Source organism: Heterodontus francisci, chromosome 4, assembly GCF_036365525.1.
Source record: "Heterodontus francisci isolate sHetFra1 chromosome 4, sHetFra1.hap1, whole genome shotgun sequence".
In the NCBI taxonomy this organism is placed as follows: Eukaryota; Metazoa; Chordata; class Chondrichthyes; order Heterodontiformes; family Heterodontidae; genus Heterodontus; species Heterodontus francisci.
The window spans coordinates 25,732,233-25,741,323 of record NC_090374.1 but is presented as its reverse complement, the minus strand read 5'-3'; positions in this window follow the sequence as shown (position 1 = coordinate 25,741,323).

Here is a 9,091-nt window from a genome sequence, read left to right as displayed (position 1 = left end):
TCCAGCCATCTGGGCTTTAAGCTCTGGAATTCCCTCCCTACCTCTCTCTCCTCCTTTAAGACACTCCCTAAATCTTACCTCTTTCACCAAGCTTTCGGCAATCTGATCTAATATCTCCTTATGCGCAGGGCCCTACCAAATTCACAGCCATGGAAAATGCATCACGGACCTTGAAATCCCGGGTCCTCCATGAAATCGTCTATTTTGCAAACATTGCATGTTTTATTCATTGACACAAGGCTCACCTTGCTGATTGGTAGACAAGGAAGAGCTTCTGGTGCAGTTTTGAGAGAAGCAGTCTCAAGCATCAGCAGACAAGCGAGAGTGCCAGAATAAGCAAATCAAAAATGGCCACAACCATTACTGCAACACATCAAGTGAAAGAATTTGGAAGCCAAATTCTGCATGCCGATGATGGAGTACTGTTTTGTACAAGCTGCAATGATACATTGGATCACATACAGCAGACAATGGTTCAGCACCACTTAAGAGTCCAAAAGCCATCACAGCTGAAAGAGAGCATTCGACACCACACTGCTGGAAAACGCCCAAAAAACAAGCAACGATTTCATCTCTTTTTAAGAAGTTGCTATGATTAGGTGAGAAGGGATTGAAAGGCTCCCCTCTTGCCCCTCTCCTTGTTTGACCGCAACACAATTTATTTCTTTTAAACAGTGGATGTGCTTACCAATTCAATGAGTGTTTAACCCTTTTAGGCACTATGATCACAAAAGAACTAACTGGATTGGTTTTCTTGTGCTTAAACAAGAAAGAGATTAATTTATTGTACTTAAAACCAAAACCAGATCTAAGTAAAAATAATAAACTACGCTCCAACTTTTACACACACAAATAGGTTACAGAGTGATGAAGAACAGATTGGCTGGATTAGGGTCCAGAACAAATAAAAGAATATACAGTCTGTGGAGTCAGGTAATTCAGTTGTCTTCTGGCTGAGTTTGTGGTCCTGAAGTTTCTGACTGGTAGAGGCAGCCACATGGTTCAGGCTTTTCTTGGAAACAGTGATGTAGATGGCTTTCTCCCCAGAGTGTCTGTCCGTAACAATGATAGACTTGGATGTTTTGCAACCCACAGACATGGTTAGAAACTTACAGTGTTACCTGGAGAGAGGGAGAGAGAGAGAGGGACCACTTGAGTCTTGCACTGGTTAACTCAGTGGCTTGTCTGATGTGTACAAAAGAAACTCCAAGTTTTCATACAGGATTCCCAGACTCTCTTTTGCACTTTAATAAGATCCAAGTCTAAGAATTCCAATCGCTCTCAAATCTTATTGTTCAATGAACCTTGAGGTTCATTTCCATTGGTGCTAATATTCCAAGATAGCTTTGACTGTCATGCTAATGAAGGCGATACTAGGTAGCATTCAAACAGCTCAAGCCATTGTTCTGGATGAGGGCTATTCAGACATGCGTCTCTACCTCAATACCTTGGAATGTGAGGTATTTCAATGCAAATTGCGGTGGCCATCTTGGTTGCTTTCTTTTTAAAAGTTGAATTTAGTTTTCCCGCTTTCTTTTTAAAATTTCAATTTAGATTTCCAACCTATAAATTAAAATCATCATTCAGCCTAGCACGTTCATGATAAAGTTGACAGCTCAGAAAATAGTCTGTTGGTTACAATGGAACTTGGGGATGCTTTTGCAAGTGCCAACATACCATTGGAAAAACTTGATCATCCAAAGCTGCCAAGTGCAAATAAACTACAAGAGGACTACCAGCTGAAGGTTTTTGCTACACATCGTGAGGAGATGAATTCTCAGATTAACGCATGTGAGTGTTTTGTAATTAATTGTGATGAGTCCACTGATCAGCAAGACAACTATGTGCTGCATGTTTTGTTTGATTTTATGTCTGGTAAGGCTGAAGATGTACAGTCAGGAAAGCTAACAGTGCTTGCAGACTGTGTCCATTTAGAAGCTGTTAATTACACCAGTTTCCCAAGCAATAAACAAAACCATTTCAAAATACAGTGCAGATTTCAACAAAGTGCTTTCATTAGTGACAATGCAACTTACATGACAAAATCTTTCAAATCTGTGATCCAAGGTGTAATTGCCTAATGCTGTTCATATTACATGTAATGCACATATAATTTCGCTTGGCAGTGAGCTGTGGAAAAGTGAGTTTGGTAAAGTCGACAAACTGGTCAGCTACATTAAAAAGATCTTTAAACACTGCCCTCGCCGCAAGCTTCAATAGGCAACACATTGCAAATGCAGCCAAAGTGGCTGAAATTGGGGAACAAACCATTGATCTTCCTCCAGAGCCAGTAATTACACATTGGAATTCTTGGTTTTGGGCAGTACAATATCATGCAGCTCACCTCAAATACGACTCAGACTTTGTCTCAGAAGAGCTCACACTCACACTGAAAACACAGGTTTTAACAGAAATTGTAACCCTTCTAAACGATGCTGAGCCTAATAAGGAGGCTCAGTTTGTTGCCAAGAATGCGACACTACTGATGGATTTAATCACTTGGTTTGAATCTCTTCACATCACAATCCACAAAGCTTCCAATAAAGTAATGGATGTACTGTTCTGGGCTGAAGCACAGTTAAACAAACAACATCCTGATGACTTAAATGCCTGTGCCCAACAGGTGTTTACTTGCATGGCAAAGAAGTTCAAACAATATCACTGCTAGGGGGAAGAGTCAAGCAGTGAAGAAAAAGCAGCTCAGAGGTTTCAACAAGCTTCCACAGCATTCCTGAAAGCTGCGCGTATCTTTGACCCTGCACAAATGCACCTGTTGATGCTGGATTTAAACTCATTTGACGCGATTCCTGACTTTGACAAGAACTGTAGGCTGGAGATTCCTGCTTACAAAAGCATTGCAAAAGAAGCAGATTGTACTTTGCCTGTGCTGTAGTTTTGGAACTCTGTCAAATGCAGAATTCCCCCACCTTACCAGGCTAAAACAGCACTGCCTGACAATTCCAACAAGCTCTGTGGACACAGAGAGAGCTGTGTCTTAACAAGGACAGGTGTTCACAGCACAAAGACAGGGAATGAAGAAAGAGACAGTTGCAGGCTGTTCCATGCTCACAATCAACCACTGACTTCAGTGAGAAAGAATGTGACCAGTTTATAGTCAACTTTTTACAGTAGTTTTTGAGTGTACAATAAATGCCATTTGAAACCAGAAACCTCCCTTGTCTTCTTTTTGTTTTAAATAGATCATTTACATGGTTTGTTGCGACACCGTGAAATTTGTGATTTAAATGTGTGAAATCATTAAATTCACAATTCTTAAAATGCTGTGGCTGTGAAATTTGTAAAATCTAACTGTGAATTTAGTAGGGCCCTACTTATGTGTCTCTGTATCATATTTGTTTTATAACACTCCTATGAAGCATTAAAGGCACTATATAAATAGAAGTTGCTGTAGTAGACATTTTTCATGTTCTCTTTAACACTGTACCTCTCATTCCTTAAAGTATATCAATTGGAAACAGGAATTAGATGTGACTAGTCTATTCGTCCTGATTATTTTTCATGGCCGAGTTGAAATTTGAGATTTTAAACCTTATTCCCAGAAATATTACTGCTCTCCCGGGTAACAGTTACACTTTAATACAGCATAGCATTTTGCTGCATATTTCAATTTACTGTGTTTAATTTTGGCAAAAATAAGAATAGCTGTTGCGAGAAAGAGGAGAGAGAGGGTCATCTTTATGGGCAGATTGCATTTGAACAGAACTTAAAATATTACAATGTAGAATAAACTAATTAACTTTGTAAGGAAACAAAATGTTAAATGGTATAGTCAGGTTTTTGAACTACCCAACCCAGATTTTAAAAAAACATGCATTTGCACAACAACCTTATCACGTCTCCTACAAACACCTCATGGCTTTTCATGTAAAATGAATTATACTGAAGTTCAGTAACTGTTGTGATGTAGGCACAGTTTTTTTACCTTGATAACTTACCTAATATAGCAGAACAAACAATTGGTTATGTTCTCAAAAAGTCATTATTCAATTAAGTTAATTACAACATCCTGGGTTGGGCTGTTAAGTGGCAAGTAATATTCATGCCACACAAATGTCAGGCAAGGACCAACACCAAGAGAGAACCTAACCAACTACCTTTGACATTCAATAGCAATACCACTGTCAAATCTCCCACCATCAATGCCCTGAGGGTCACCTCTGACCAGAAACTGAACTAGGCCAGTCACATAAATGCCATAGCTACGAGAACAGGTCAGAGGCTAGGTATTCTGCATCGAGTGGCTCACCTCCTGTCTCCCTTAAGCCTCTCTACCATCTACAAGGCTCAAGTCAGAAATGTGATGTAATATTCTCCACGTGACTGGATGAGTGCAGCTCCAACAAAACTCAAGAGCTCGACATCATTCAAGACAAAGTAGTCCACTTGATCGACGCCCATCCAGCAGCTGAAACATCCAGTCCCTCCACCACTGCCCACCATGGCTACGGTGTGAACTATCCAAAGGAAACAGTGCAGCAACTCACCAAGGCTGCCCAAACCCTTCCAAACAACTTCCACCACCTAGAAGGAAAAGGGCAGCAGGTGCACAGGAACACCGCCACCTCCAAGTTCCCTCAAGGTCACACACCATCCTAATTTAGAAATATATCACTGTTCCTTCACAGTCAATGAGTCAAAATCTTGTAATTCCCTTTCCAATAGTATTGTGGCAGCATCTTCATCTGCAATGACTCAAAAAAGTGGCTCAGCACCACTTTCTCAAGTGTAACTAGGGATGGACAACAAATGCCAGCCTTACCAGCAACACCACGTCCCAAGAATGAATTTTCAAAAAGTATATCTTAGCATGCTTTTAATCATCTCTTACCAGGAAATAGTTGAAATATTTGACATTGTTACCTCTGGTGTAGAGGCCTGCTCAGGTCGGGAAAAAGGGAACCCGACCCCAACCTGACCCAACCACAGCGGACCCGAGCCCGACCCAGCCCGAGTCCCTCCGATTTAGCCCCAGGCCCGACCCAACCCGAACCCGCCCTGACTCAACCATCCATTTACTTACCTTCTAACTCGGAACCTGCAGGAAGCTGCAGCGCATGCGCGATGATGTCATATTGATATCACTCACTCACTGCACAGACTCAGTTTCGTCCCGGGTTCCCAGCTCAGGTAGGTTTTTTATTTTTCATACTTACCAGCAGAGCACTTACCGTGTGTGTCCAGCCCAACCCGACCTGACTCGATCCGGACTTGGCCCGACCGGACCCAAGCCCGAAAGCCGGACCCTGACGACGGGCCCAACCCGACCCGAACCCGACACATGTCGTCGGGTCATGTCGGGTTCGGGTCGGGTAGCAGGCCTCTACTCTGGTGTCCCCCAAGGATCTATCCTTGTCCCCCTCCTAGTTCTCATCTACATACTGCCCCTCGGTGACATCATCCGAAAACACAAGCGTTAATTTTCACTTGTATGCTGACAACACCCAGCTCTACCTCAGCACCGCCTCTTTCGTCCACTGTCTCTAAGTTGTCAGACTGCTTGTCTAACATCCAGTACTGGGTGGGCAGAAATTTCCTCCAACTAAATATTGGGAAGACTGAAGCCATCATCTTTGGTCTTCGTCACAAACTCCATTCCTTAGCCACTGATTCCATTACTCTCCCTAACAATTGTCTGCGTCTGAGCCAAACTGTTCATAACCTTGATGTTATGTTTGACTCCAAGCTGGCCTTTTGATCTGCGCCATCACTAAGACCACCTATTTTCACCTCCATAACATTGGCTGATTCCACCACTGCTTCTGCTGATCTGCTGCTGAACCTCCATCCATGCCTTTGTCACCTCTAGACTTGACTATTCCAACGCACTCATGGCTGGCCTCTCATCTTCTGTCCTCCATGAATGATGAGCTTATCCAAAACTCTGCTGCCCATATCCTATCTCACACCATCATCCCTGTGCTCACTGATACAGGTTGGATCGCGATCCGACATCGTCTCAATCTTAAAATTCTCAGTCTTGTTTTAAAATCCCTCCATGGCCTTTCCCCTCACTATCCCTGAAACCTCCTCCAGCCCAACAACCCTCCAAGATATCTGCACTTCTCCAACTCTGTTTTTTGCACATCCCCAATTTTAATCACTCCACCATTGGTGCCATGCCTCAGCTGCCCAGGCCCTAAGCTCTGGATTTCCTTCCCTAAACCTTTTCGCCTCTCCACCTCGCTTTCCCTCTTTAAGATTCTCCTTAAAACCTATCACTTTGACCAAGTCTTTGGTCATCTGCCCTAATAGCTCCTTATGTGGCTCAGTGTCAAATTTTGGGTGATAACACTCCTGTGAAGTGCCTTGGGGTGTTTTACTATGTTAAAAGGTGCTCTATAAATATAAGTTGTTGTTGTTTTTGTTGAGACTGGACTTTAGTTATGTAAGTTTGCAGGATCTGGTATATCAAAACATATCAACTGAATAATCCTAACTAGGGCTCCTTCCAAGCTTCCCCTCATCACAGATATCTGTACCCTGTAAATGTGGCTCACTCCTCATGGCATTAAGAAGTGCTTGGCTGCAAAGCAAAGGCTATCGACCTTGACAACATACTGGCTTTAGTGCTGAAGACCTGTACACCATAGCCAACAGCTGCACAGCCAGCAACTGGCCTAGTACACTGTCATCTACCTGACATGTAGAAAATTGCCCGGGTAGGTCCTATCCCCAGAAAAACGATCAATCTTACTTGGCCAAATAACACGCAATCAGTCTTCGCTCCAGTTATAAGAAAGACTTGGATTTATATACCTTTCACAACCACCAGGCATCTCAAAGCCCTTTTAAGTGTTGTCACTGTTCTATTGTAGGAAACACAGCAGCCAATTTGCACACAGCAAGCTCCTACAAATGGCAATGTGGTAATGGCCAGAGAAACGGGGCAGACAATTTCACACAGCAAGCTCGTACAATCAACAATGTGAATAATGACCACATAATCTGTTTTGATGTTGGCTGAGGCATAAATATTGGACATGGCATCAGAAAGAACTCCCCTCCTCTGCTTCAAAATAGCGTCATGGGATCTTTTGCGTCTATCTGAGAGGGCACTCGGGGCCGCATTTTAACATCTAAAATGAAAGACTGATTATGGAACCAATGAGCTCTGGTACCAACGGAGGTCAATGAGGGGGGTCAAAAGAGATGACTGGTGACTGCCGTCATACTGAAACACAGTGAAATGGTTGTGGTTGTCAAAAGCCAATCATCACAAGCCCAGGACATTGACACAGAAGATCTGTGAGGCAGTGTCCTCAGCCCATCGTTTTCCAATGTTTTGTCCATAGCCCTCCTTTCATTAAAGGTCATGAGTGAGATTCCACAGTGTTCAGTTTCTTTCATTTTTCGGATTAGATGTTAAACCGAGACTCCGTCTGCCCTCTCAGGTGGATGTAAAAGATCCCATGGCACTGTTTTGAAGAAGAGCTGGGGAGTTCTCCCCAGCGTCCTGGTCAATATTTATCCATTAATCAACATCACAAAAAACAGACTATCTGCTCGTCATCACATTGCTGTTTGTGGGAGTTTGCTGTGTGCAAATTGGCTGCTGCGTTTTCCAACATTACGACAGTGCCTACACTTCAAAAATACCTCATTGGCTGTAAAGTAGATTAGATTAGATTAGAGATACAGCACTGAAACAGGCCCTTCGGCCCACCGAGTCTGTGCCGAACATCAACCACCCATTTATACTAATCCTACACTAATCCCATATTCCTACCAAACATCCCCACCTGTTCCTATATTTCCCTACCACCTACCTGTACTAGTGACAATTTATAATGGCCAATTTACCTATCAACCTGCAAGTCTTTTGGCTTGTGGGAGGAAACCCACACAGACACAGGGAGAACTTGCAAACTCCACACAGGCAGTACCAGGAATTGAACCTGGGTCCCTGGAGTTGTGAGGCTGCGGTGCTAACCACTGCGCCACTGTGCCGCCCTACTCTGAGACATCATGAAAGGTGCTATATAAATGCAAGTCTTTCTTTTTTCACAGATCCTCCAATGAAACAATTATACAGCAGAACTTTGACAACATCCAGGCTTGGGTTGATAATGGAAAAATAGCATGCAAGCCACATAAATGCGAGGTAATGACTATTGCCAACAAGGAAACCCCCAAACGTCACTTCTGACCTCAACAGCAACACCTATCCCCTACAAATAACACCTTGAAGAGGGTCACTATTGACCAGAAGGTTAATTCCAGTAATATCAATACCATGACTACAAGAACAGAGCAGAAGCTGGGTACTCTGCAATGAGTTTCTTATCTTACCCCTCAAGATACTGTCATCACCTGCAAAGTCGAAAGTCAGAAGTGTGATGGAATGCTCCCCGCTCTGATGGGTGCAACTGCAAGAACACTCAAGAAGCTCAACACCATCCAGCACAGAACAGTTGATACATCCAAAGGACTCAATAACCAACACCCCTTCAGCAGCAACACACTGGCTGCAGTATCCACTAGCTACAGGATTTACTGCAAGCTTATTTCAATAGTGCTTCTCACCTCCTTGAACTCTACCAGCAAGAAGGACTAGCAACAATACCATGGGAACACGATAAGCTTCAGTTTCCCTGTCAAGTCACACGCATGGATAAATATGGTTGTTGCTTCACCTCACCTGAGTAAGGCTGTGAGAGTAAGGCTCACAGAATTAATAACAAATTAGTCAGTTGGATTGAAAATTAGCTTCAATTTCTGTCAGACAACAATATCCAGTAGTATCGATACAAGATTAATTCACAAGAACAGTAGCACTCATGCAGCACCTATAGTGAAATATCCCGAGGCCTTTAATATCAATAAATCGACTGTTGGTGTTGGTGTGCTGTGTTCTCAGTCTGCATCGTTCATCGGTCAGTAGAGGGCAGGGCGTCTCTGCTCTTCACCTCCCTCTCATCAAAACAGCTCAGCCTTTCTTACGCCTTGTGAGATTGTTTTTAAACGATTCGCTCTGCAAGATCTGAGATGTTGCTTGCCAAACTAGTTGTCAGTTCTCTCTCCGGTCCACACGTAATTGGCTTCTGTAATAACAAGCATTGCTCACCAGAAG